The 23965-nt window shown below is 42.1% G+C and overlaps 1 long non-coding RNA gene and 1 pseudogene across 2 annotated transcripts; both read right to left on the reverse strand.

The window, feature by feature from the left end:
* Positions 1-991: 991 nt before the first annotated feature.
* On the reverse strand, positions 992-19661 carry LOC144315139 (large ribosomal subunit protein uL30-like; annotated as a pseudogene). Its single transcript, XR_013380915.1, has 2 exons — positions 19577-19661; positions 992-4273 (listed from the first exon to the last, which is right to left on the reverse strand). The product of XR_013380915.1 is annotated as a large ribosomal subunit protein uL30-like (transcript).
* Positions 6465-12779, reverse strand: LOC144315140 (uncharacterized). The gene is made up of 3 exons (XR_013380916.1): positions 12393-12779; positions 6993-7130; positions 6465-6896 (listed from the first exon to the last, which is right to left on the reverse strand). It is a non-coding gene; the product is annotated as an uncharacterized LOC144315140 (long non-coding RNA).
* Positions 19662-23965: the final 4304 nt, after the last annotated feature.

Here is a 23965-nt window from a genome sequence, read left to right on the forward strand (position 1 = left end):
TCATAAAAAAGGAGATCTTCAGGAAATTAGACTTGTGTGCATGCACATCTAGGTAGATTGCATTTATAAGAGAAATGAACTCTTTCAATGACAACTTTAAAATGTTAATTCATAGCTATAACAATCAATTCAATAATAGGACATTTGAGGAAGGAAAAACAAAGGAAACAGTAGAAAGTGCGCTAATCTTACTAACAGGAAAAAAAAAGTGTGCTTTGGCTCACTTTTTAAAATAACCAAGTTTTTAGCTGTGAATAAGGTCCCACTAATACTTATCTCCACTCTTTCATTTTAGGTTTCCTTGTGAAAGCTTCCTTCAAAGCAATATTCTTGGCCTTCTTTCCTCTCTTACTCATTTCTTCCCATGAAAATAGTGAACTACTGTATAAGAAAATTTGGGAGAGACTTCTGGGCATACTCCAGCTAGCCTCTCCCTGGCTTTCCAGGCTCTGGTGGAGCAGCTTGACCTCTGGATGCTAATCCATGCAGTAAGTTTCACGGGTCTTGATCTGCCCCCACATAGGTGATGCCAGCAGTTTGAACGGACAAGTTCAAATCCAAGGGGATATATTAGGAAACTTGATTGTGGCTATTACTTGAACATAGCTCTCCAATGCAGATTTATTAGTAATTAAGTTGATATTTTGATCTCCATCAGCCTCTTCCTTGGGTCTACTGCTTAACTGGTTTCAAACACAGGAAGGGAAGAGTTTGTTGTTAATTGGTGACCTGGAATGCTGACTTAGAGCCACGGGGGTCTGGAATTCTTCTGGGATGCTTCTTATTTGAGTCTCAGAAAACTCAATCTTCTCATTTTTGAAATCATAATAACAATACTATTTCTGATTAGTTATTTATTAATTTAATCAGTGACTAATGAATATAATATATGCTATATTCATTTGCTGAATATACAGTGGTCAGCAAAAATAGACATGACTCTTTAATAAAAAAAATCAAATATAAAATTAAATTATTCTGAGTGCTACTAAAGAGAGGATCAGAAGGTCACCTTCCATGAAAACTGATAATAAGGGGATTTGATTTAATCGGGGAGATCAACAAAGGCTTTTTTGAGGAAGCAATTCTTAAACAGAGGAACAAATTGGTATTAACTAGTTGAAGGGAGACAGAAAGGATATTTTAGGTACATGCAAAGGCCCTGTGACAGGGAGGAGCATAGCAAGTACAAGGCAATTAAAAGAGTCCAGAACAGATGGAGGAGAAGGAAGACATAGGCAGAGGGAGAAGCAGGCTCCCTGCAGCGAGGACTTGATCCCAGCACCCCAGGATCACTTCCCAAGCCAAAGGCAGATGCTCAACTTCTGAGCCACCCAGGCGCCCGGAGTTTGGTCTTTATCTTAAGAATGATGTTTTAACTCCCCAGGCCGTTGAGACTCCCAAAATTCCTGTCCTGCTTCTTGGTCTCTCAGCCGGACTCAGAACTTGAGGTACAACAGAATCAATGAGAGGGTTTGTTACAGGAGATTTCTGAGTCTTTCCCAATTATTTGTAGTTCTAACAAGAGAACTACAAGACCTACTGCTTCCTCAGTGCCCACACTTTGAGAACCACCGTTTCGGGAGAAAGGCAGCTTTAAATGGGCTTCCTTCCTCTCTGGGATGTCGGCAGCATGATTTCTCACTGCCTTGGTAGCTTCCCAATGTCCTTAAACTAATGTTTCTTTTCATGTGTTGTGTATGGTCAGAGAGAGGGCTGTTCTGAACCACCTACTCTGCTGTTGCCAGAAGAAAATCTTCCAAACTAACAATGACGGCTAATACTTACAGAGAAAGTATTGTGTGTCACACTGTGGCTGGCATGGCTGTTGATTGTACAACTCTAGGGGGCATGATTCACACCGTGTTTTAGATGACTGGCGGCACAATATTGGTTGAGTTGTGCAGTGCAGCAGCCCGGTGTAGCTGAGTGCTGTGCCCTAAACTTCATATGTATTATTATTTCATTTATACCACAAACTTTCCGTTATCCTCAGTTGCAGATGAACAAATTGACACCTTGAATGAATCCCTTTCATTCTGTGGCTTGTCAACTGCTAAGACTATTTCTTGACATGTGGGAAACAAAGTTTGCACGAAGCCTTTGAACTTCCCACTATACCGATCTGTAAAATGGGCACAATAGTATTGCTTCTTCGCCTCAGAGCTGAGTGAATTAATGAAGCAGCGGACTGAAACTGCTGAGAGTTTTGGGGAGAAGAGAATTAACTTTCACGATCTCTACTCTGTTCAAGAAAGTGATTTTGTGACGAGGGTATAAACACTTCCAGTTGTTAAGCAAGCAAATGAAGACAAGCACCGAAGCAGAGCGACGGCCAAGGCAGGTGTTTCAAATAGCACTGCAGAGCGATGGTAAGAGGCAGTCACTTTTCAAATGGCACCCTGCTTTAAAAAGCAACAGTTTCACCCACTGAGGCGTGTAAGAGCAAGTTTCTCCGCCTCCAGTTCTCCTCCTTCCCTTAAGGACAGCAGGTGTTCAATCCATTCCTTCTTTGGTTTCTTCTCCTTCCTCGGTGACTAACTACAAAGTGCTAATTTAAAAAGTAAGGACTTGGAGAGCGCCTAGATCCTCCAAGCATTGTTATTGCATTGTTATTACAGACCTTTTACTTAGAGGTCACAGGTTCAAATCTAGGCTGAGCAGTAGTGACTGCACATCTAATGGCTGGCCATCTGTGGGCTGTTTCACGATTCACGTGAGATAAATGGATGACCTCAGCTTGCCCACCAGGATTCATCAGAACAGGTCAGCCACTGGTTGGCACTTGGCACAGAGGCCATGACCTCAATTGGTGGCTTTAGCCCTCTGAGATTGCTTCCTAGAGAATGTGCACATGGGGCAAGGGAGAAAGGACATAAGTTGCTTGGGAGAGAGCAAGAGCCATTGTCTTATCTTTCTACCTTCTTGATTACAAAGGAGATGCATCTTTTCAGACCTAGGGAAGGGATTGACTTCCTGGTTTGTCAGGACTTTATCCAGCAGAGGAGAGCAGACAGTTACCCGTGGTAAATGATGCAGGTGATGTACAGAGGAACACAGTTCTTGCTTTCTTGACTAAAAAGAGGAGCCGGACTGGAGAACACTCAGAAAGGGATATGACAGGGAAGAATAGGCAGGAAGCTCTAGAAAGGTAGAGACCTCCATTTCTTCTTTGCACATAGAAACAATCATGTAAGCCTCGGAGGCCCAGAGAAGCAAGCAGTAGGATGTCCTGTTGCTTCTCTTTTGCCTGATTGTCTCCCAGCTGGATCCATGCTCCCTGTAGCAAGGCCAGATCTCCATCTCCTGCTCTCATCATCTCCCACAGGGTCAATGTCAAAGACTAGTGTGGACACAGACACCCTCACCCTCTAGTAAGGTTATTGCCATTTCTGGGTCCAGGCAGTCCCAGACTAGTTTTGGCTCAGAAAACCAAAAAAGGGCAGTTGAGCTGTTGTTGTTATTTTCAATTTGAAAGTAGTCATTTATTAAATGATGAAATTACAAATAATAATCATGGTAAATATCTTAGGTCACCCTTCTAATAATCTTATTGATCTGGTCTTCCCTGTTGCCAGCATCTCCACCTTCTGCAAAACGGGTAGTCTTTTTCTTCATTCTCCTTCATGGAGAAGATAATTTGAAGAGCCATAAGAGGTTGTTTGCTTCTTTGAAACGTTTTCCAATAGTAGAGATCTCATGAATCCGATCCTTCGAGCAGATGATGCCATATTTACCAAGAGATCAAGTAATCAATGTGTCGCCTGTCAGGCAATTCACTTCTTGTTGATCTTGCCATAACCACACTTGTAGATCAATTCATTCACTGACTTCAGGTTTGCCCCCCCCCCCATGCTATATATGGCTCCACAATCCTTAGCATGTTAACTGAAGTCTTGTTGAGCTGAACAAAGGTGCCACTGAAGATTTGTCGAGGGTGAAGAAGCTACAGCACCTTTTGAACCTTTGGCCTCACACCACTGATACTCTGACCTTGATGACAAATGCCAGTGTGGGTTCTGCAGGTACATAGAAGTTACCAGCTTTTCTTGCCACCCTCGCCACACGAATCTTTGTCCTGTACATCTGCCTATATTCTTTGCAGTAATGCTTTAACTTTTCACAGGTAAGCTTCCTCCTTGCCTTCTTTGGGCAAACATCTTTCTTAGACGTTTGGTCTTTCTTTAACTCTGTGAAATTCTTTTGCTTTTTCTTAAGTGTTTCTGGCACAGCAGGAACCTTCTTTTTCTTCCTTTCCATACCCTCTGTGGTTCTAGGCAGAAAAGAGGGGGAGCAGTTGAGTTTTAAGCTCCACTTGTTGTTTCCACTTGTTACATTATCCCTATTACCAAAGTCCTTGCCTGAATCCAAGGGCAATTTACTAATCACCAAGTCCTTTCCTGACCTTTGTTTGAGCCCGTGGATCTTTATCACACTGTCAATATAATATAATATGGTGGTATCTACATTGCAGTGTGTCAGCGTGTAACTGAAGCTGAGGCGGTCGTAGTCAAGAACATGGACTCTTCTGTCCAGCAGTCTGGTGGTGGAAGGGAAAGACAAAGTCATGGGCAGGAGGCAGAGTCTGCAGGGTGGTTTGTGAGAACAAGGAAGTGTTCGTGCCTATCTTTTCAGTTTGAGAGATGGTGAAAAGGGAGAATAAAAAATGCACCAGGTAGAAGGGGAAGTCATTTCTAGCCAAGTGCCAAAGGTAGGTAGAAAGGAAAAGAATCAACCGCAAAGAAAGAAGAGGAATTCCTGGAAGTGGATCAGGGGGACATAAGGGTGCTATTATGGATATGCTTCAGATATGGAGAGGGAAACCCTGGCTCTTCATCAACGATGTGCTCTCTTTTCTTTGCACAGTAGACTCTTCACTGAGAGGTGACTGGGAACCTGAGAGATGTGCCAAAGATATGGGGGAAGGGATAGGTGGCCACACGGGGATAGAAGTAGAGGGCTGCCCTCCAGGCTGGGCTCTGGTGGATTTGCATCCTTATCTGTGTATAACTATGATCTTTAAAGCCATCCATAATGGCTTGGCTTTCAGTAATGCAGTGGGGGCCACTGCCCTATATTACAGAAGGTTTGACATGAAAATTGGAGAGAAAGCAGACCATAGAGAATTCTGCCCAATATATCATGGAATGGGAGAAAGAAAAGACCAAATGAGATTGTCGAAAAGTTTTCAAAGAACTTTACAAAAAAAGTTTTCTCTGCTTTAAGTCAAACAGCATGGAAAATAATAATATGGCGTTCAAGCTCCATGGTCTCTGTTGGGGGTGATGCTGGAAGAAAAAGAAAATGTGTTCTGTTGTTAGTCATATTTTAATTGGTCACAATGTGAGGCAAAAGTTCAAAACTAAATGCTGGAAATATCTCCCCTCTGGAACATTCAATTAAAATCTGTGGGGGGAAAAGCTTCAAAATGACAGCCAGAGAATAACAACAATAATAGCAAAAGTCCCCATTAACCTGGACTTGAGGGAGGCAGACTTGAAATGAGTCGTGTGTGTCTGTGTGTGTGTCCATGTGTGTGTGCACACAGGTGTCTGCGTGTGTCTGTATGTGTGTGTTTCAGGGGCATGGGCAGGGGGCTGGAGTGGTTATCTTGCCACTTCTAGCGAAGACTCAGCCTAGCCTAGGTGTTTAGCATTATGACTCCTTCAAGGGTGTTTTGCTCTGAGTGAAAGTGTGATGTGGACAGAATTCATCTTTGTCATCTGAAATCCTGCTTTTCCATACTCTTTCTTACCCTTCGAGGTTCCTGCTTCCAACCCTTAGGAATACTGAGTATCTTCTCTCATGCCTTCACTCAAAAAGGATTTGAAATGCATTCACACTAAGGTAAAAATAACTGAAGATAGAAAAGATCAGTTACTTATCTCAGGAGTATTAGCACTTTAATAATGCAGGTCTTAGGTAAAATAAATGTTACTGAACTCTGAAATAGCATCACACGGATAGAAGCCTATTCTGCTTATTTATAAAAGGCATTTTGAGACCATCCCACACTCCTGCCAGCAAGAAGCCTATGTGGGATAGCTTATAGAATTACTTGGATCCTAGAGGGATCTTAGAAATTTTAACATGCTGTATTGATTAAGATGATGTCAAAATCACCATAATAAAAACGGGGGATTATTATAGACAAAATGATCTATGAACTCTTTAGCATTTAACATTCCATTTGACAATTTCTTTTTGTCCTCAAAGGAGAAAGTCACATGCCTTACAGGAGAGGTTCAGGTGTGCACATATGTATGAGCATGTGCACATCTGTGCCCCAAATCACTGTGCAGCACACATTCCACCCGAAGCCCCATGCACTTATGAATTCACTTGGTCCTCAAAGCCACCTCATGAAGAAGGTTCTATTATCTCAACATTACAAAAAAAAGGGAGCCAAGACAACTTGAGTGAGTTGCCCAAGTACATGCGATATGCAGATGGCGGAACTGGGATGTGAACTCATAGATTCAACAAGGGGACAATACCTGGGCTCTAACCAATCTGTAAACTGGCTTTGAAAAACTTGGGATGAACTTCACAGAAGCAGCTGTTTCTGAATAGGTGTTGAAGAATGAGTTTTTTGGGTTGGGTTGGGAAAGGTAGAGTCTCGTCAGTCTTCCACATGCATGAAACAGCATGGTAGAGCTGGGGAATGCAGTAGGTCAGCAAGGAGAGCAGCATAGGAGGCACACAAAGGGTGGCCATGCATCCCCACTAGCCCATGGTGGTCTGGGTGTTCATCTCTTTTCCCGGCATAATTGCAAATGGCACTTGCTTTTACTCTCAAAAAAATCGGGGTTGGGTGATGCTTCCTGGTGCCCTCACCTACGGGGGTCTGTTCCTGTAGAACCTTGAAGGGCATGCTGCAGAGGTTGGATTTTATTCTGTGGAGTGGAAAGACATGGTTGATGGCCAGAATTGGTTGGAGAAAGGACAAGAGACATAACGGAGACCCATCCTTGTGGTACTAAAGGACTTACTTTGTAGGATTATGGAGAAAATGAAATTAAGTAGGTTGAGAACAGCATGGGATGTATCAAATGCTCAGCACATACTCAGTAAGTGGGGTCTGCAAGCTTTCAGATGGGCAGGTCCAGGGTAAAAATGGTGAATACAGCCTGAAAAATAGAATCCAAGGAGCACCTTGAGATAGTCTGGAGGTGGGGAGGTAACATGAGGTATGAAGATTTCCCTAGACCCCGATTTTGGAATTTTAAGAGTTCAGCACACTCAGCTGAGGGCTGTTACACTGGATGCTTATTCAACCTCATTCTGGCAGAAGGAGAAAAAAAAAAAGCCCAACAACTGAAAGCCCACATTTTAATGCTCACAGCTGGGAATCTGGTCAGGGTCATGTTACCAATATAAACAGCGCAAAGCCAGCAGTCTAATACTAATATCTAATAGATCGAGTATCACACATCAGCATCACACATCAAACACAGCCTGCTTTTGAAGCAGATATCAAATAATGTTTCCACTCTTGATTATGTTCCCTTTGTTCTAAGGCAGTAAAAAAGAAATGAGTGAAGAGTCCCTGGTCACATTATTTGGGGAGTTGGTAACAGCAGGCCAAACAGTGAGTAAGGAAAAATATTTATTTATTAAGCACCATCAGTGCACCAGGGACACGGTATATAACATTACATTAACCCTGCCAACAGTCTTAGGAGTAGGGATCATTATGCCCATTTTATGGGTGGAGAAGCTGTGTCCAGAGATCAAAGAGTGGACAGTTATACCAGCAGTAAGTACTAGAGCTAGGATCTAAATACAAGCACTTCATAAGAGCTGCCACATTTTTTGGTAAGGAGTATACCACCATGACATCAAAATGTGTAACGAGAGATAATTTCATACTTTCAGGTTCCTGACATTGGGGCTGCTTATGGCTTATCTTCAATTGTTAGGAGGGACATAGGCACCATGAATTAAAAATGTTGAGCAAGGAGCAGTGAACCCAAAGAGGAATGGCTAAGGTGGAAAATCTAGAGAAAGTCAGATAGTAAATACGTAAGTGATGAGAGCGTAATGAAGATTGGTAGTACTATGGAGAAAAATAAAACTGAAAAGGGTTAGAGAGTTTGGGAAGAAACTTGGTTTTACTTGAAATTAATAAATAGGGGCATCCCTGGGTGGCTTAGTGGTTTAGCGCCCCCTTCGGCCCAAAGCATGATCCTGGAGACCTGGGATCGAGTACCACGTCAGGCTCCCTGCATGGAGCCTGCCTCTCCCTCTGCCTGTGTCTCTGCCTCTCTCTCTCTCTCTCTTTCTCTGTGTCTCTTATGAATAAGTAAATAAAATTTTAAAAAGAAATTAATTAATAGTAGAAACAGTAAGTGAATATATGGTGTCCCCCTGACATCTTGCAGCCCTGGAACCTCAAGGATGATATAAAGTGGGTTTGAATTCTGCTTCTTGCAAGCTGTCTGATCTTGGGCAATGTGTATAACCCTTTGTTTCCTCGGCTGTTCTGGGGAAATAACAGTATCCACCCCATGGGGTTGTTGTTAGGGTTGGATGAGGGTTAGATGAGTTCCTGCATGTCCATACTCCAAGTACTCGGCATATGTGGTATACTTTTGAAGAGCACTGGCCTTCATTGCCAGCTTCTAGGAGTGACATCAGTGGCCCACCTGCAGCTCTGGTTGTTACTTTATCATGGCTTTAGAAGTGGATGTCCCTTTGCCTCGTCATTTGTCCACATTTGGAACTCATTTGAACTTGACTTTGACTCAGAGTCTCCTCTTCCTATGTCTTTAGCTCTCTAGTTGGTTTGCTCCCCCTCTGCGTGCCATGATTATTTGGAACCCTTCTCTTCCAGCCATCCTACTTCTTACTCTGGTCTTAGAGCATCCAGGAACACATTTACACACACTTCACAAACTCTACACACATCAAACATAACTATCCCTTCCCTTCTGAGAAACCATAAGGAATCAGAAAGGAATTCCCTCAAGTTCTTGCCACTAGGTCTATAAACCCCCCTGAATCTGTCCATCTTTCTTCTTTACCCCCTGTGAAGTCCAGGCAAGTGTGCCTCGGGTTGAGGACAGTCCCCGCACTGTGCTCTGCATACCATCCTCTTACTTCTGACAAACCCTAGACTACCACTTCTGGTTTTCAACCTATTTCCTTTCCAGGATTATTCCTATATACAAGTTCAAATTTAAACATCTCCCCCATTTATCTTTGTCTTCTTGTTTTCCAATAAACAGCGCAGCATCCATGTCAATGCTTGACCTCTCCAATCTTGCCTCCACCTCAGCACTTGACCCAACTGCCCTGGCAAAGTCATCAATGACTTGCATTTTGCTAATTCCAATGGATACTGTTTGGTAGCAACCAACCTACGCGACCACTCTTTCTATCCAGAAAACATGCCTTCCTTGAAGCTGGTTTCCTGATCTTCCTCCTACTTCTCTGGTTATTACTCAGTCCTCTTTGCCAGTTCATCTGCTCCCTCAGGAAATTTTTTTTAAAGATTTTAAAAATTTATTTATGAGAGACACAGAGAGAGACAGAGACAGAGGCAGATGCAGAGGGAGAAGCAGGCTCCATGCAGGGAGCCCAATGTGGGACTCGATCCTGGGACCACAGGATCATAACCTGAGCCGAAGGCAGATGCTCAACCGCTGAGCCACGCAGGCATCCCTCACTCAGGAAATGTTTAATTTTTTATTCTGTCCACTTCTCTCTGCCTCCATGGCTACTACCTCAAGACAAAGCATTGACTTCTTCCACCTTGACTGTTCAACAGGCTTCTGAATACTCTTAATAGGACCTCTCTTCAGATGCCTGTACTTTAGTGATGACCCTCATATCTGAACTCTTTTACTAGCCTCCTTGTCCACCTAGAATAAAATACTGTCATAGTAATGATCCTCATCATGGCCCAGAAACCTCTGCATGTTCTCCATGGCCCCCTTCTTCAGTTTCATCTTGTATCCTTTGATGCATCACTTTCTGCTCCTGACACACTGGCTTCCTTCTTGTTCCTCAAGTAATCATGTTTTGTTTTGTTTTTTTCCCCAGCATCAAGACCTTTGAGTGAGCTCATCCCTTGGTCTGAATGCTTCTGTCCCATTCTTTGCTAAATTCCTGTTTATCCTTCAGGAACAGAACTTCCTTAAGAAAGTTTTCCAGAATGTCAGTGAACTAGGTTGAGTCTTTCTATTATAGGCTCTTTTGGTACCTTGTACTTCTCCTTCATAATAGTTATTATGATGGACTGCTTGTGTAGTTTGGGGTCTAACCCCTCCTCTCTGATGTTTGTAAGTCCATTAAGATGTATTCCAGCATCTCTGTTTTCCCACAGTGCTCCTAGCATCTAGAACAGTGCCTGGACCATGTGGAATAAATGAATGAGAGGAAAAATCAACTTCAGTTTTCAAAACCATTATTTCCAAGGTAGACCTGTGAAGCTGTTGTACATAATATCCAGGTACATCTAAGGGTCAAACTCAGAGCTCCTGCCTTCCCTAAGCACTTCATCATCTCAATTCCCTTTTTCCATTGGTTTCAGGACTCTATCCAGATATCTACTACCACCACCACTTCTTTAAGCCCTGTTTTGAGTATTTCCTTCCCAAACCCTCTCTGGTTCTCATCTTCTCCATTTCAGCTACTGGTGTCACCATTTCCTTTACTTCTTTAAAGTCAAAAGTAGGAAGCTGGGATCCCTGGGTGGCGCAGCGGTTTGGCGCCTGCCTTTGGCCCAGGGCGTGATCCTGGAGACCCGGGATCGAATCCCACATCGGGCTCCCGGTGCATGGAGCCTGCTTCTCCCTCTGCCTGTGTCTCTGCCTCTCTCTCTCTCTCTCTGTGACTATCATAAGTAAATAAATAAAAATTAAAAAAAAAAGATTTAAAAAAAAAAGTAGGAAGCTTTAAAAAGAGCATTTAGAGTTCTTCTTTTTTTAAAAGATACTATTTATTTATTTTGAAAGAGAGAGAGAGGAGGGGGAGGGGCAGAGGCAGAGGGAGAGAAGGAATCTCAAGCATTCTCCTACTAAGGGCAGAGCCTGATGCAGGGTTTGATTGCATGACCCTAAGATCATGACCTGAGCCAAAATCAAGAATCAGAGTCTCAACTAACTGAGCCACATAGGCACGCCTAATGTTATATATATATATATATTTTTTTTTTTTTTGGTTATAGAGGTATTATATGTTAGTATTATATAAGTTATATAATACAGAAGTATTATATGTTCAGAAATTTGAAAAGTGTATTTATAAAAAACAAACAAACAAGAAAACAAAAATCACCTGTCTGACCAGCAAATTGTAACTATTTTGGTATATACTATTTCCAACTTTTTCTATGCATATACATATGTTATTTTTGAAGTGTGGCTGGGTGCTGCCTTCCTTTTTAAATTAACATTTATATTATGGGAATTTTCAAAATAGAACTATATGATTAATCCTTATTAACATGTCGTTATTTTTGTTTTATCTAATTGTCTTTATTTTTGAGTATTGTAAAACAAATATCCTATAACACTTCTGTGTGTATCTCTAACACTAAAAGCTTTTTATTTTATTTTATTTTTTACTAAAAGCTTTTTAAAACCATAACTGAACTGTCATTATCATACCTGACAAAATTAACAACAAATACTCAATTTCATCTCATTAGATGATGTTTGGTTTTCTCTGATTGTTTTAAAAATATCTTTTTACAAGTAGCCTAGTTTGAATTAGAATCCAAAATCCACGTATTGTTTATATCCACAGATTTTTTTTTAAATTTTATCTATTTATGATAGCCAGAGAGAGAGAGAGAGAGAGAGGCTGAGACATAGGCAGAGGGAGAAGCAGGCTCCATGCACCGGGAGCCTGATGTGGGATTCGATCCCGGGCCTCCAGGATCGCGCCCTGGGACAAAGGCAGGCACCAAACCGCTGCGCCACCCAGGGATCCCTATATCCACAGATTTTTAAAAAGTAGAAACATATTTTGCAACCTGCTTATAATCTACTTTTTAAATTTAAGAATATGTTATGCACATTTTCCCATATATTAAAGATTTTTCTTCACTGATTCTAATATTTATACAATATTCCGTACTTTTCATATCCAACATATTATTTTTGGACATGTAGATTATTTTCAATTATATCACCTATGAGTAAGGTTTTGATGTATATACATGAGACATGACTCATGAGAAGTAGAGAAAAACCTAGGCTCATGATGAATAAAAATACTTATAATGTTTTTGATATTGCCAATTGCTCTCCAGAGAAGGTATACCATTTACTTTCCCATAAATAGTGTATTCCTTGAAGACACTAGGTATAATTGAACAATTATCATATTTTTACCCAAATTAATAGGCAAAAATAATATCTTGGTTTTTTTATTTTGCATACCTTAGTGTGGGTATATATGGCTTCACAAGTTCAGTAGACTTTCAGATTTCTGTGGAAATGTTCCTATTCATGTTCTTTGTTCATTTTTCTAATTTGTTCTATTTTACTATTGATTTGTGAGGTTTTCTTTTTCTTTTCTTTGGTAAATTTTACTGAGGTTATGCTATGAATGTGGCAAGTCTCGTGTTTTTGGAGCTTGTTGTTTGCCCTTCTGGAATTATGTTTTATTTTACCCTGTCATACATATCCTTAGCCAACCCTAATTTATAATTTCTTAATGTGTCAATTCCTCTTTCAAATCACAATGCTGTGACTCTAACCGAACTTAATCAATAGTGCTTCCCTCTGATTTTTTTTTTAGAAGCTCCATTCTCTTTTCTAGTTCATTGTGAAGGTTGCTGCCTAATGAATATTTCTGTAGCCACTCCTCCATCCATGACTCAACAATGGCTTTTTATTGCATAGCAGATGAAACCTAAACTCCTCAGCCCAGTGTTTGCTAACATCCACAGTTTGACTTAAATTCTCTTTTCTAAATGTATTTCCAATTCATTTTGCACAAGAGCCATCCGTGGCAGCCTGAACAATGTTCTCACTCTTCCCACCAGACAACTCTTCTGATCATGTCCTTGCTCACCCTCCTTTCAAAGCTCACTGTAGTCCAAATCTTTCCATCTTCAAGTTCCGTCCTTCAGTCCAATCTACTCTGTGAAGTCTGTTGGGAGTTGCCTCAGCCCAGGGATCTCTTCTTCCTCTCTTTCCAAATACTTACAGTTAGCTCCATATGTCTTTTAGCATCTCCTAGTTGCTCAACTATTTAATTTTGGTTTTCTCAAAAAAAAAAAAAAAGTGTGATTCCTTTTTTTAAGAGCAGGTGCTGTGTCATCTTGTTTTGATTCTTCTGTGGTTCATGCACTTGACCCAGGTCTGGACATCTATTAGCACCAAATTCATGATGACTTGACTCTACAGGGGAGGATGCTGCTACTCACATGCCAAGGGCAGAACAAGTGCTGAAATCATTTGCCCTGATAGTGATAAAAATGGTCACAGAACATCTACGATCTTTAACCATGCCTTCATTTTGGCTCGTTTCATACAGTTAACCATGAGCGATTGAGGTACAACTTCATTCAGCAGGAGTGGGATGGAATTTTCATTTGCATCAAAGCTAACAGACTTACTGAGAGCAATTTAGTGATCTCAGTGGATGGAATCATTGTATGGAAAAGTAACCAATGGATGGAGAGTGTCTCCATCTTAGCCAGGGATGGGAAAACATAAGATCCAATCTGTTTCTTTAAAAAAACTAAATGATAAACTCAAGATGATGTTCACAGAAACTGTATTTCCCTTGTTAGGAAAAAAAAAAAAAGACAGATGAGCTCAATCCTCATGTGGTACAAGTTAAACACGCAGGTGAAAAAGAGAATCCATTTGTTTATGCTCACATTGGAGGAGAACATTGAAAGTCAAAGGTGTATGTCCAGTGGTTTTTGCAAAGAGGTGCCTCCTGTGGACCATGACAATCAATGTCATTCATGGAAAGTCATTGACTTTGCTATAGAGAAGGACAAATCATCTCTCACAAGATGTGCTTTTCAAGATTCCATGAGAACTCTACTTCTGGAAATGTCTGAATTAGAACAGAATTTGAAGGAGTCTAAGTCTAAATACAGACTTAAAGTATGAGATAATTGCCCTGGCTGTGCGGCAGGTTTTCAAAGAAATTTTTTGAATGACATGTTTTATCAGAGTATATGTTGTTTTGTTCACTGATGTATCTGATGCACTTTAAAAAGTCCTTGGCAATTAGTAGGTGCCCAATAAATATTTTTTTAGTTTAGTTTAGTTAAGGTATTCTTAAATTCTTGGTCCTATGATTGGGTGGGTCCATGTGCATATGTATATCGATGTAGAGAAATAAAAAGAAAAACTATGTGCTTGCTCCCTGTGCTTTAATGTCCCGAATAATAACATATATTGATAATAATAATGGTGGTTTTCAACTTAAAAAGTCCTTTCGCCACCCATCCACTCATTCATTGGATATTTATTGGGCACCGATTATGTATCAGGCACTGTCTATATGTGCTTACAATCTAGGAAAAATAGGCAAATAAACAGACCAATACAAAACACGTGTTAGATACAGTGGTAATCAAAAGGGGCTTGGGGCACTTGGGTGGCTCAGTGGTTGAGCATCTGCCTTCAGCTCAGGTTGTGATCCTGGGGTCCTAGGATCAAGTCCCACATGAATAAATAAATGAAATCTTTAAAAAAATAAAATTTAAAAAAAGGGAGGGGGGGCTTAAGAAGGACAGCCATGCCAGTCACAGGGGCTCAGGGATGGTTTCCTACAGAAAATATGTGCAGGCTGGGACTGGAGGAGGGAGGTCCCACTCAAAGGACTGGTCCAGAAGGAAAAGGAAAGAGATATGCCTGCTCTAATGCCTGTCTGAAGAAGATCCTCATCCTGCTCTTCCTCAAGCATCTTCCCTCACCTGCTCTCAACCAGTGGCGAGATGGAGCTGGTCTGCCATGGGATGAGTGGATCCCAAATAAACTGTTGACACCCTTGCTGATGTGGCACTCCCAGCCCTGAGCAGGTGGGGGTCACCTGATGTGTGTCATTCTTTATGTAAGCAGTCTGTCATCAACTCCCCACCAGTGGCTTGCTGAAAGCCCAGTCCAACAGCCATGGCCCTTGGGACTCTGCTGCATGCTGTGAGAAGTGCCATGGCCCCTGCCCAACCATCACTCCCTGGGCTCTGGTCACCCTGCTGCTGTCACTTCCTTAAATATAATCATTTGCTCTCTGCCCCAGTCTCCTGAGTGATTGCAAGCACGCCAATGTCACTAGGAGGACTCCCATCCTTTTCTCTATTTCTGGAAGAATGGGGGAGAATGATATACTGTGTATAGCTCATTCTCCTGACCTCAAGGGGCCTGGGGTCCTTTCCTGGGCTCCCCTCCTCTTGGGGGCCAGTTGAGGCTCTCTGATTCCCTCTTGTTTCAGCTTCCATCTAGAGGAACAACTCCATGAATACTGTATGTGGGCTCTGATTTACTGTCTGTGGAATCAGGAATGTGTAATAGTGAAGGCCATTAGTTAGTAATTATTGACTCTGTGCCAAGGATTTTGCAATCATGATCTCTAATGCTGTCAATAACCCTGCAAAGTAATTATTAGTATTAGATGAGAAAACTGAGACTCAAAGAAGTTTCGTAATGTTCCCAAAGTCATAATAAGGTGTAGACTTAGGGCTCAAATTCTGGTGCATCTCTCTTCAAAGCTATGGTCTTTCTTGAATGTCATGCGACTACCCATCCACCCCATCATACTCCTAATGCCTTGTTCACCACATAATCGTCCAAATGGAAACTTCCACTTTCTATGCCATCCATCTTCCTATAGTGGCAGGAAATAGGTTTCTATCTCCAGATTGTCTCATACAGACCCTGACACACAGTGCCTACATCTCCAGGACACTGGGGCACACTCTTTCATGGTCAGCTTCTTCTCCCACCTCCTAACTCTTAGAAACAGTGACAGATTGCAGCTTTGGAGTGCCTTTAAGCCTTTGAGTTTATTATTAAATGCTTGTGATATTCTAGCCACTAGGAATGTAAAGAGACAAATCCTGCCCTCAAGTCCAGGATAAGAGCCAGACTCAAGGTCAAATAATGGCAATGTGATATCAAAAATGCAACCATTGGATTATATCTAAGTGACAGTGATGAGAGAGGCAAGGTTAAGGAGTCTGGGAGAATTTATTAGGAAGGTGATGCTTAGGTGGCCCATGAGGTATGAGGAGGAGTTTGACGGGCACAAAAGGGAGGGACAGGACATCGGAGATGGAGGGATTAGACTCACTCTTAGGGTCCTATCTTGGCTTGGCCAACCTCATTTGCACCTTCAAGGATAAGACATCTGGCCCCTCTAGATCTCAGTCTTTCCTTTACAGGAAAGGTATGTTGTGGAAGCTACCAACAGACTTTCAATAGCTAATATCCTTTCTAGATGAATGTGTGATGCTACAGCAGAAAAACTTGGGGGAGTGTTCTTGTTTACTCAGATGAGCATGAAATTCCTTAGCCTTAACGCTCTCTGCAGTGGGAAGGGCATCTGCCCTTTCAAGTCTCTGGATGTCCGTTCAGTAAATGAGCTGCTTGAGTGGCAGTGGGATTGAGTCATAGCTGGCCATTGCCATTGATTCTGCACCAGGGGCACCCAGGCAACCCAGCAGCCAGTGAGGGGAAAAGAGGACAAGTTGTCTTTTCCTTTCTTCCTCTGTTACAGGGATTCTGGTAATGATGAATGTGAGAAATGCAGCAAACCAAAAGGAAGCATAATTTAATGTTTTCAAGTAAGATTTATGTATCTAATTACAAGAGTAACACATATCCTTTGTAGGAAAAGTTGAAAAGTAGCGGGGAAGAAAATAGTACTAGTCAGGTCAGTTCTTTACTAAGAACTAGTTTTGTTACTATTCTGTTCTTCATGCATGAGTTTTTGAAAACTAGACAGAGAATAATAGTGTGCTCCATATACTCTCTGTAGCCTATCTTTTTCACCTACTAGTGTGATGAAACATAGCCTGAGTACTCATCTGGTGTATTATTTTTAATGGCTTCATAATATGCTTTACACTATATGACTTATCCATGATTTATTTGAGCAGTCTTCTATCACTGAGTGTGGAGATTATTTTTGAAATCTTCTCAACTATAAACAACATTGTGATGAACATCTTGTGGCTATGTCTTTGTGCACGTAAATAATGACTCTAAATCCAGGAAGGGTGTTAATCAGGCAGACTGGATTTAGAAATAAGCCTTCTGTGAGGCTGTGTAGACAGCAGCTTTGTTTAGAAGGAGTTGCCTCCCCAGGTGTCTGGCCAACCAGAGACCTCACGGTGGGATGGTACCATCAGAGGAAGAGAGGGTCCTTAGCAATTTTTCATGGCACCAGGCTTCTGGTCAGTACTTTGGGAAATTAAAAATAGACCCCCACCCAGGCTGTATATTTGGTCTAAAGGGTACTGTGGGTGGATTCTGGAATTGGTTCTTGAGGGACAGAGCAAAGCACAGTCCTCTGGGATGTGTACACCAGGTAGAGAAAGGGCCTTGAAAGTGCTATGTGGAGAGGGATTCTCAGCAGGCCAGGCTCAGCTAGGTGACCTCAGAGGTCCTTCCCATCTGGAATTCTGATGATTAGTGGAGCTGGTTTTGCAGTGTGACCAGACTCAGAACACAAACATTTAACAACTAAAGTAGCCCCTGTGGAGTTATAGACATGTCTTTCTTCTCTACACTTTCAGCCTGAAACCCACCTCTGTTCTCTCTGATGTTTGGGGTGGGCTGCGTCCCTTCCTCAGTCTCCTTGGCTATGAGAAGCTCTGTCTTCCCACAGTAACTATAGAAGCACATTCTAGAGCCCACTCTGCCCAAGTGCTAGATCTCCCTCCTAGAGTCCTGCCAGGTTGCAAAGAAAGGGATGAATTCTACACCCTGCCGCCACCATCTTTTGTTAACAGGCTTCCCATATAACTGGGACACTTAGGAGGGGTTCATAGTCTTCCTGCTTCTCTTTGGAGGCTTGATAACAGGGTCCTCAGGTTTATGGGAGGGTTTTGTTCGCTTTCACTTGGAATGAAAACATTTGGCCCCATAGGGACACAAATGAGGGTTGCTACAGGCCTGGCCTGCATTCGGCCAAAATCTCATTCAACACACATTCATTAATAGAATGGGATACATTCATCTGCCCATCAATAAAATCTTTGAAGGCAAGAATTCTTATCTAACTTGTTTACAGCTATATCTTCAGGCAGGATTAATATTTATTGAATGAATGAATGAATGAAGTACCCACTATGGCAAGGTACTGTGCTAAATGCCAGGAAAGCAACATGGTCTCATGGAAAGGCCATTGGATTTGCAGCCGTATAGTTGTGGGTTCCAATCTACATTCTGGCCTCCATTTCCTCTTCTGAAAAATGGGACTCACGATGCCCACCTCTTATGGAGGTTGCAGTGATTAAATCTGTTGGTCAGATGCCTAGCCCAGCACCAAGACGCAGCAGGTCCTGAGTCCTTATCGTGCTTCTCCTTCTGTGCATTCTGGATGGTGTGTCTCCCTGAGGACCGAGCCAGGCTGGGAAGATGCTGGAGAAGGGAGGGCTGGCTGTTTCTGTTCTGCTGTCGCTCCCCTGTACCTGGTGGAGGAAACTGGCTGTGCCTACACTAAGTCATCAATCTCTTTTCCGGCCCCACACCTGGAACTGGGAACTGGAAAGCATCCGCTCCAGCGGCAGCTGGTTCATCTTACAGCTACAGCCCAGACACACAGAGAATTCAGAAAAGAGAGGAGAAGGAGATTTTTGTCCCTCTCCATGAAAAAAGAGTGAAGCCTCACTTTTATTATGTACACTGGCACATCGGCTTGGCAACTGATGGAGTCCTTTTATGGCATTGCTTTGCATAAGACCGCATGATTCCAACTTACAGTACATCAGAGTTTGATTATATTTAAAAGTCAAACATGGAAGATGCCCATTGTCCACAGCAGAGAAGAAGGATAAGCAGCGGCATGAATCATGATTCTTTGTACACTTACATTCCCCAAACTAATTGCTTATATGCTTAAATAAAAGGCTCCACGTTGAGTACCAGTCATTAGCAAATGCAAGCTGATTACATTTCAGAAGCATGTCTGAACTTCCTAAGCCTTATATTTCACACCAGAAACCTATGCTGAAATATTTTCATGTGGTAACACTTTTGATGCAGGCAAAATAATTTAAACAAACAATTAGCCTTGAGAATAAAAGTGTACACAAAAGCACAATTAATGAATTTACTAATTGTTCTTCCCTGCTGTGGACATTGCTCAAAGTTGAATTTTAAGCTATTATATAAATATAAACTACTGTACCAAGCCACAAAACTGGATGACTCACCATCAGTCATTAACGTTGCCTTAAAAACAAACTTGAGCTCTTGGAGAGAAAATGTGTTCACCTAGGCAGACATTATTTTGAAAATAAAGCAAGTCTTAGATGATAAACTGTTCTTTGAGTCTTTGGGAAAAACACACACACACACACACACACACACACACACACAAGAGATTTGTGGGTTTTAATGCCCCATATAAAGATCAGACAGGCAATATTTACCTTATTTGAAATTCTCCATTAGCTGAATAGGAATGAATTTGGTCTGTCCTGCCCATGTGGTCAAGTGAGTCTGCCGTCCCTCTCCCTCACGTTTCTGACTGAAATGGAATCAAAATGTGAACTCAAGTGCCTTTTGTGTTTGATATTCTCTATATGAGATCGGAGGCAGCGTCCTCCTCCTCCCCATCTTTTCCTTTTCAAAATCATCTTTTCCTTCTCCTTTAATTCCCAGAGAAACAATGTTTTCTAGATTTGCCTCGAAGGCTGCAAGCTCTAGAAACTGTAAAACAGAGGTTGTTCTCATGTTTTCCCAGCCTGGGAACAAAAGTGGGAGAAAGGAACAGAGGGATATGAGAGGGTTAGATAAACTCTGGCAGAACTGGTGGTGTTGCCTTAACCAGAACAATGACAACAACAAAAAGATCTTTGTGTCCTTTGGGTAGTTGTTTTTAAATACTGTTTCAAAAGACTGTTATTACTAATTTTTAGATTTTGTATTAAAGAACATGACAGCAATCACTTATAAATAATGCGCTTTAAACTACACCTACTTGTATAAAAAATTGATCATTTATATCTCAGACTTTGGCGTGTTAAGGGACTGCATATGGCTTCACATCCATTTCTAAAGTGGAACATTCAGACACCCATCCCTCTGTGGAGTTTTCTTTCTTTTCATTGACACGCTATAATGTGATTGATTGATCTACAATATTGTGGTTCGATCTCTATAGGGACAACTGCAAATAATAAGAAGCTCTAGGATTCTGGAAGAGCTCACAGTGATAGGATATTCTATGGGCGAGAAAGGGATGTGAATGGTTTAACACTGGGGTTCAAGGGCTAAAACTTCTTTGGAAAATTGCTTTATGATATTCCACTGGATGAGAGGGCATAGAGTGTGGAAGAACAGAATGGGAGGCGAAGGAAGGGTGGTGGCAACAACGCCTCTTCTCCAGTCACACCAAATGTCCATAGTGTCCAATGTGTCCTGGTGCTAGGACAGTGGCCTGGTCCTATGGTATGGCTAGGACAGGGAGAGAGGCAGTGTGGTGATGTTGTCTTAGGAGCATCATGAAGGATCCTCTCTCCCATCAGCACTGGGTGTTTTTTTTTTTTTTAAGATTGTATTTATTTATTCATGAGAGAGAGAAAGACAGAGGCAGAGACATAGGCAGAGGGAGAAGCAAACTCCCTGCAGGGACCCCAATGCGGAACTTATTCCCAGAACCCCGGGATCATGACCTGAGCTGAAGGCAGACGCTCAACTACTGAGCCACCCAGATGCCTCAACATCAGGTTTATACTGTAAAGCTCTGTCCTCCTTCCCTTCCCACCCACCCCTAACCAAGCACTGAGGGGAGGAGCCTGCAGGGATAGAGGAGTGCTACAGAGGGGAGTCTCTTGCCACTCAGGTCACTTACTGGTGGTAGGTTGATAAGGTCATGATCTCTTTAAATTTGTCCAGACAACACATTTCTGATTATTTGGGTAATTTCAGCAGAAAAGAGGGCTGTGCCTATCTGTGTGGGAGGAGGCGGAGAGGGGAGGGAGAGGGCAGTGGGGGAAGGGATCTGACTTTGAGGGGACAAAGGACACAGAATAAAGATGGGAGAAGCAGGCAAGCCAAGGTATTTTTCCGTCTTTACATTTTGCCCAGGGCCATCCAAGTCCACCAGTGCAAGCCCCTGCTCCCCTGAGATCTACTGGAGAGAAATTTCTACAGGCAAAAAATCTAAGCTATGAGGGCTCTTCTCCGCCCTGCAGAGCCGGGGGGAAATGCACCTGCCCAGTGGGAGGCCAATGTCCTGGGGGCTCTGCTGGGACAGCCTCAAAGAGGGTACAGGGGGCCGTGTTTGCCATGGTCTGATGACTCCTTTACTACTGAGTTCTATACTCGGGATCCCAGAGGAATGACTGGGTGCCTAGGTGCCCTGTCTCCTGCCTGGCTCAGTCATCTCTCACCTGTGTGACCTTGGGATAGAGTTTTTGACGTTTCTGTATCTCAATTTCCTCCTCTGTAAAGTGGGGATGGTAATAGGACCTACCTTATAGACCCACTGTAAACATTAAATGAGATAATCAATAGAAAGCACTAGAACAGTGTCTGGTACCAAGTGTCATAAATGTTAGCTAACATCCCAATTGCTTTTCCCTCCAAAGAGTGCAAAATTCGCCCCTATATCCAAGAGAAGAACGAATCAGAACTGCTTGGAGGTTTTTTTCTTTTCCTGGAATGGTTTCCAGAATGATTTGGCTTCTGGAGAGGGAATTATAAGGCAGCTGAACTTCTCTGGTTCTGTCTTCGACTCATTATCGTGCAGGAGTAACACAGGTTAATCGCATAGCTAATTAAGAGATAACATTAATGGAATCTGAGTTGGTGCCCTGATAAAGCCGAGCCCTGGCAGATAAATGCTGAGGTGGAGCCAAGCCATTTATTTGAGGAGCAGCAGGGTTCCTATCAGGGCACCAACTCCAGTTCCATTAAAGTTATTGATATTACACCCCGATCTAAAACTGTAAGAAAATTCAATGCATCTTTTTTTTTCCTGTTTCTTTCTTCTGAGACAGCCCAGCATTAGCAGTACCAGTTGAGCAAATGCAAGGGTAACTAGGTAATAGGAGCCCCTATAATTGAACGATGTATTTAACAATGAATTAACAAATAAAGGAATGAATGAACATAAAGAAATTCATTCAGAGCAAACGCTGCTGCAATTAATATGCTGCCATGCGAAGAGGAACGTTGACAGGGCATCCAGCAGAACCAATCCCTCCCTGCATTGATCAGTTGTTTTTTTCAGGGCTTTGCCTCTGAGCAAATCAATGACGGACCTCAAGTACCATTTCTATATTTCTCCTTGTCTCCTTGCAGTTAACCTGATGAAAGCATTTTGGAGATTTCTTCTCCTCCTTGCTTTAATAAATTCTCTCATGGCTTCTTTAATTGTTGCTTTTTTTTTTTTTTAACCTTTCTTGGGGAATAATGATCAATTACTGCATTCAGCAAGCTGATGGCTGACGAATTCTATTTGACATAATGCAACCATGATTTCAAGGAAGAGCCATCATGCTAACTACATGGCTGCTTCAGGAGGAGCGACGGGGATTACACTGGACTCTCCATAAAGATTGGGATGTTCTGCAATTAGCGAGGCACAGTTCTGAGAGCCATCGACAGTTTAAAAGATAACCTGACACCAGCTCAAGACAACGGCTTCAGCACACTGTCGTCACCGGTCATGGATTTTGTGACATCCTCACAACTTCCTGCACCCGGCTGCTGCTGCCCCTTGCCTCTGCTCCCTACAAACCCCCATTGGGGCAAAATCCCTTCGGAGTCAATATGCTCCAGCAAAGGCTTTGGCCAGGGTGAGGGGAATGAGCCACTGAAGCAATGTGATTTCACTTGGCATTCCTGTGCTGAGAATGTTAAATACAAATTCCATAATGAGAAGTAAACACTGGGGCTGTCTGAGAATTACACATCAGTAAAAAACGGCCTCCTCCCCGGTACAGGCATAACTCGAAGTCAGTCTCAACTGTGTCCAAATGCCAGCTGGAACACGTAAACACTCCACTAAGGGTAGTTCCTATTATTATTGTAGCTGGTATTGCCGGTAGGGTCGTATATCGTGTTTTATACACCTGAGTGAAAGCCAAATGCCACAGCGGCATAAGGTAGAAGAGTCAAGGAACCATCCCATCTTGGTGATTAGCTGGGATCACAGGAAAATTTGCTCTTGACCGTTTAATGTTGACCTCCTATATCATGATGTCATTGGGAGTGAATTTAAATCCAAGAAAAGTTCTGTCATTTTCTCAGCTATCTAAATTACAAGTTGAAAATTGAACATTGATGCACTTTTGTGCTCTTCAAAATTCCCATTTACTGAGTCTCCAAAGCAGTTGTATTCCTCTCAGCGATTTGCCCAATGAATTGAACATATCTGAGACACAGAAACTCGAGAGGGAAAATGCCCTTTTCTTCCTCCTGAAATTTTAAGCTGAATTTTTACAATGAGATTAGATGTCATAATTGTCACTGTATATGAAGGTCTATCATTAAACCTTATAAACGCATGATTACACTATTTGTTTCGATTGCCTCATTAAACGAGCAACCCATAAGCATGTAAATATGGGTTAACAAAAACAGTCTATGAAAACTACATGCAAAATGTCCTCACGGTAGGAGGAAGAACTGGCAAAGTAAAGAAGCTCACAATTAAGAATTAAATCTCTAAAATCTACACACAAAGCAAACCAGAGTTTTATGGAGATGGTGACCTACCGTGCCTATGTACTAAAGAGTAAATTCTATTCTGTTCAGTCCTTGATAAATACACACAATTTCCATGTTGAGCTAACTCTAATTACCGACAA

The sequence above is a fragment of the Canis aureus genome, chromosome 6, assembly GCF_053574225.1.
Source record: "Canis aureus isolate CA01 chromosome 6, VMU_Caureus_v.1.0, whole genome shotgun sequence".
Taxonomy (NCBI): Eukaryota; Metazoa; Chordata; class Mammalia; order Carnivora; family Canidae; genus Canis; species Canis aureus.